Below are 6031 nucleotides of genomic sequence, written 5' to 3'. Positions count from 1 at the left end.
TACGTTGCATGGTACTTTCCAAGGGATTTTAGAAACTGTGTGCACAGGTGGTTTTCATTTTGGCTGAGAAAAGTTCTCAGAGTACCAAAACCTTTGTCATCATCTGGTTAATCATGATGTTAGAGATCCTTCATAGATTTCTGCTTAGTATCACTGCTGCCTCCCGTATACAAAAATTGGATCAATAAATCTTTTAATAGTATGAAAAAGAAATCCCAATTGTGATATCCTAGACTGGAACCTGAATTAAAGGTTAAAATATTCTTTATTTTGGAAAACATGAAAAGATATTTATTCTCAAGTCCATCTGAACTACGGTGGTACAAAGAGAGTACGTTGGGTTGATGAGGATGATACAGAAAGTGAAGAAGGTAATAGCTATAGACAATAAAAAATGCATTTTGTTTGCTTTTCTCGGATCTAATATCTGTTTGTTATTTTCCCCGCAGATGCATTGTAAAACATGAAAGGACTGATAGACACCGTATGAATGTTAAGGAGCAGTCTGTATAAGTGATCCTGTCGTCTCGCTGTTGGTTCTCGGTCAAACCTCTGCATGATGCCACTCCGATAAATGTATTATTTTCTGATCTCCCAAAGGAACTTCTTTGCTCCTACAACTGTTTGTTCAAAACATCACGGATTGTTTTATGCTTAAGGGTCTCTGTACGGCTGTGAACCACATTAGCAGATCATTAACTCTAAATAAGAATAAAGAGAACAAAACGTGGAGTTCATTTGTTTGTTTGTGTGACTGAGGAGGGAAAGCTTCTGATAGCATCACGCTCTTCCTGAACAGTTACAGCTCGGGGACTAAACTGAAGAAAGATGCGGCTGTGGCTCCAAATCCAAGGTGTGAATGTGCGTGACTACATAAATACAAAGCAGGGCTGCTGACAAAGACTCTGCCTGCTCTGCAAATGCCTGCGTGGATTTAAAAGGCTAAATAAAAAAAAAGTCTTACTAACCACAACAACAGTCTCACATGTCTTCTGTGACAACAAAGCCAGTAAATTGCCTGAGAGTTATTTGCTTTTCTCTGACAGATTGTGTGTACTTTTAAATAGGCTTTTAGCAAGTGGAGCTATCCACCTGCATTTCTGTTTACTAGTTAGTATTTCATATGTCCCCCCCATTTAATTGGTAAAACTTGGACGACTTTGCATCATTTTGAAACGGGAGTTGTCAAAAATAAATGTTAAGTACAAGTAAACCAGGCTTTTTAAGGCCTGGGGCTATCTTCATACGCAAACATAAAATTTATAATGACTGATGGGAAATAGTGAACAGCATGCGAATATCAAACGTTTCGCATCCAGTTTCAACATTCCTACCCTGGGTTATTTGTGGTAACACAGCATGGTTTATTCAGCCTGTCTGTTTGCTTAGTCCTATGCAGTATATAGTATTCAAAAGCATCCCTGTCATTCTGGTTCTGTACCAATATCAGGCTTACTTCAATACACTTGTAGCTGGAGTTAAGGGAAATGAATGCTTATTAAATCGTTGATAACAGTCTCAGGATGAGTTAAGAAAATCAATAAATCTGGCTCTTTCTCCTCAAGCCACGCAGAAATGAAGTACGGAGAGAAACTGATCTCTGCCAGAAAAAGAAGCATAAGAATCCTTCATCATGCCAGCATAAAGATTTTTCTGGCTGGAGGAACGTGGCTCTAATGTGATATGTAAAGTAAAACTTGGATGCTCCCAATAAAGATACTTTTATTGAATTACTCTGAAAAAAAGTCAATCTAAGAATATTTTTAACATAATAAAGTCTGTGATATTAACAGTAACATGTATATACATATATATACATAATATATACTGTGTTTTGAATTTGTTTACATTTGTTCAAAATACAAGTCATTTAGATTTTCCTCATTAACAAGTGAGACTGGGCTTCAAGGTAAGAAAAGTTAGTGTTAAAGTTAATGTTGGTGATATAGTTGGTAAAGTACTGCAGTCTTTCGGGTTTTATGTGTGGTTGTGGAAATGAATAAGTAAATTGACTGGAGACTCTTGATGTAATTGATATAATAGCAAGTGGCTTCAAAAGACTTTTTATGTGAAACTAATGTTAGCAAGCTGTATTAAAATACATGATTCAAGTGCTAATGTTTGCAAATGACTGTAATTTAAAGTAAGCAGAGATGTGTTTTTTCATCTACGTAACGTTAGCTTATGGAGCTAACACCGGTTAGCCGTTAGCTAACACCTTTAGCAAGGGCTAAGCTGTAAAAAAAAAAGTAAAAAAATAGGTTGACTTTACATGCAAAAGTGAGTAGAAAAACTTACCTTTGTGAGTAAAGTCAACTTGTAAAAGTAACATCATGTGCAAAAGTAAATTGACTTTACTTACAGAATGAATGTTGTACCAACAAAGACTACTCTTGTTTGATCTAAAATGATGCAAAAAGTTGCCTTACTTTTTGAGCACCTTATTTTTATCAGTGCACTTAAACAGCTATATTAGCAGTCAACATCAGAACGTGTTAACGTCTTATGTTCTTTTTTCTTCAGACCTCATTGCTCCTACATGATACGCACAGTCAGACCCACTTTGGCCTTGTGTCCAGTTAGCAGCAGTCTGCCTTATAACAATGACACCCACTTCAGCAGTGAATGCTTTCTAATTAATACACTATCAATCACGCAGTCCAACATGTCGTTCTCCTGCAGGACAGAATTCCTGAGACATTGTAGGGAGTCTAAGTAATTCTGATGGAGATCACTTTTACTCTCCAGGAATGCATTGTGTTGTAGGGGAAAGGAATGCAAAGCATTGAGGGAGATGGCCTGGAATTCCCAAAAACAATTAAATTGCTCAAGCAAATGTTTCTTTGAGGAAAGAAAAAAAAAATAAAGAGGGGGAGGGGGAGCCTCTAATCCCATTACTCTACATTCACAATGCTGTCACTTGAGAAAGTTTAGAATGTGTTGACTCGGCTTGGTCTGTCGTTTTGAGACACACCATAGCAATGAGCCTTGGCACCGAAGTGAACAATCACTGTCAGGGTCAGCTCAGAGCAACCTGGGTGAATTCCTTCACGGCTTCACCATGGCAGCCTTTACTGAACTCTTTGCTCTGCTATAAGTGAATGTCCTCCCAACCATCATTACTAAAAAAAAAAAAAAAAAAAAAAGGCAATCATTCAAAGCATCATACGGATGGAGTGACAGGATAAACTGAAATAATATATAACCGTGGAAACTATTTTTCTCTGTCACGAGTCAGTTGCTGTGATCATTTTCTTTGGCAGCTATGGCGATTTCAGTTGGTTCCACAGGAAGCATGAATGGCCCACACCCTCCTATCAACAGTAAATTATACTCCTGTATTTATGGTGGAGGGAGCATCTCGTTTCACAATTCTGAAGTCTGAACATGTCAGTCAACAAGAACACACACTCAAAAGAAAAATCAAAGCAGGAGACTACGGAAAAACATTCAAAAGTTGTCCCCTTTGACAAAAAACACATTGTGAAAGTTAATTTAAAGTGCATTTAGTGAAGGCTGATAGGGAGAAGTGGACCTGTAGATGTAATACTTACATAATAGCCTGAAGAAATGTCAGCCTCATTAGCTCTGTGTGAACTGGAGGTTCATAGCGAGCAATGCCATTACACTTCGAGCACAGATTTCATGTTTTTTTTTTTTTTTTTTTGACTTTATTCTGCGGTTACGCTTTCAAAAATAAGGACATGTGTGCGAAGCATTTCGTTTTGCCACTTATGTATTTAGTGGTAAGGCATCAAACCTCGAGGCTGCCAACTTCATCAGCAATTTGTCCGTGGGTCACATGATCCACATGGTCATGCTCGTGAGCAAACATTTACATAACAAGAAACAGGGCTGTGCAGTTGGAAATGTTAAACAGTTCCTTATGGAATTGCGAATGCAAAACAGCTTTCTCAACGTCGTGCGTAAACCAATTCAGGACATCAAGACTGAGGATTTATGTTTTTGTTCCTGTCCTTTTTTTTAAACGTTTCTCAAAAATAGATACGAAAGTTCTTGCCAGCAGAAACGTGGAAGCTGCAGATATTATTTAGCAGGGTCGCAAAGTGGAAAGCGAGGTTGCCTCATCTCATTGTACTGAGAATTTGCGCTTTTTTACTTTCAACTTGCTTCATGTAGAGTAGTAATTAGCCTCATCAACTGATACTTATTACCATGGTGTTGCTATGCAGTTCGTCATGCCCAGTTTAGTTTGTTTTTTAATTTTTTCTCGACTGCAGCGGAACAATAAATACACAATACTGAGCCAAAAATGTGCAGCTTTCAAGAAATGTGCACATCCTGGCATTCAAAGATTAACTGCCAGGTGCAATAGAGGGGAGAGCTTTTTGCCATCATCATTCATCTCTGCTGGGAATCCCCAACAGGATTCTGGGATAAGAGGTCAAGTGCATCTGAGCATTTCTCTGAGGAAGTGTACACTGAAATGATTTTGGTGGATGATGGAAAGCGAGGCAAGCTGTCGGCATCTCAGAGAACTTTATTTGTCCTCGTGTTTGTTTTTTTTAAAGTCAACATCCTATATTATGGTCCGACACGCCACGCTGGTTGTCGCTGACCGTTGCACATTTTCAGTAATCCTCTACAATGTGCTTGCGTTCACAAGTTTTCTTGTGTTTGTATTGTAAATACAAACATTTTGAGCATAATGTCACAAAATCATGAATGGAACTGAAGGAAATATAAATATTGTCATGCTAACAACACATTTTGCTCACACATGTGGTGTAATTATGTCCTAATCAGACCATATGTGTGAGCAAAATTCGCGTTGTTAGCATGACTATCCCCGAAGGAAATTAATGAAAATACTTCTCCAATTACCTTTCATAATAAAGCCTCTAATTTGGCTTCATGTGAGTGCATTATGAAACCAAATATGCAGCAAAAATAAATATTTACACAGTGATGTGATTTACTTATTTATTGGATTTACTGGAATCCCTCCAGCACTTTCAAGTTCATTCATGATTAATATAATTGTCTGATTAATAATATAAAACAAATGACTCTCCACGGGCCTCGGTTCCTCTGGTGTGTGTGTCCTGGGGGCGAAGCCTTCAAATTATAAAGACTTATATTTTGCATTGGCCATGCTCAGCTGCAATATGAAGGAATTTTACCTCAAATTTATACTGTGAGAATAGAGTGACATCAAAAGGCCATAACGCACAGCTGTGACCATGCACATCCATTTTCTTAAGGGCCGGACAGCTGGTCAGTTAAATTCTGTATCTTTAAATCACCCAACTGAGAACCTCTAGCATGCAACACAGTCTGTTGTGTAAAATAAGCCCATCTTGGGAAACATTACAAATGCTTGTCAGTTTAGGAACAATGCTAAATAGTAAAGCTAAAGAAATCCCTGGCACACTCAGAAAGAGGTATAAAGGTGGTGGGAAGTAAATCTAATACATAAAAGGACCCATGGGAAGATACTACATCACTGTGTCATGTTTCAGTATTAGTCATGCACAGATGTTCAAGAAGAGAGCTGCTACGATACTGTCAAAACCATGTGTGCTTTGGTTTGCACAAACACTATAATCAGCAGCACTCTATAAAGCAGCTGCCGAGGCCACTACTAAAAATACACAGTCAAGGATTCGCATCAGAAATTACAGATAAATAATCATTTTAATGGGCGAAAGAAATCATTTCATACGCTCAGATACAGCAAATAACCACATCCCCTTTTAATCCTTTGATGATTCGCTGAGGGTTTGAACCAAGATTCTATTTTATTTTTTTTCTCCTTTTCTTAAGCACAGACAGCATTTCGCTTTCAAACGCATCGGTGCAGGAACCTGCAGCCAAAACCTACAGCCAAATAATTGACCGAGGATGAAACTGTCATAACATACTGTATAAAGCAGTTTCATGATCACCAGTTGTGCGAAAGCATCTCAAGATGTGGCAGCCCGTGTCTTCTGAGGTCATAGGCTAGCTGTATGAGAAAAATCTGTGTTTCCAAGGCTGCACTTCATACATTCAGCTGGAGTCCTGTTCA

The sequence above is a fragment of the Mugil cephalus genome, chromosome 9 (assembly GCF_022458985.1).
Source record: "Mugil cephalus isolate CIBA_MC_2020 chromosome 9, CIBA_Mcephalus_1.1, whole genome shotgun sequence".
Lineage (NCBI taxonomy): Eukaryota > Metazoa > Chordata > Actinopteri > Mugiliformes > Mugilidae > Mugil > Mugil cephalus.
This window is presented reverse-complemented; position numbering follows the sequence as displayed.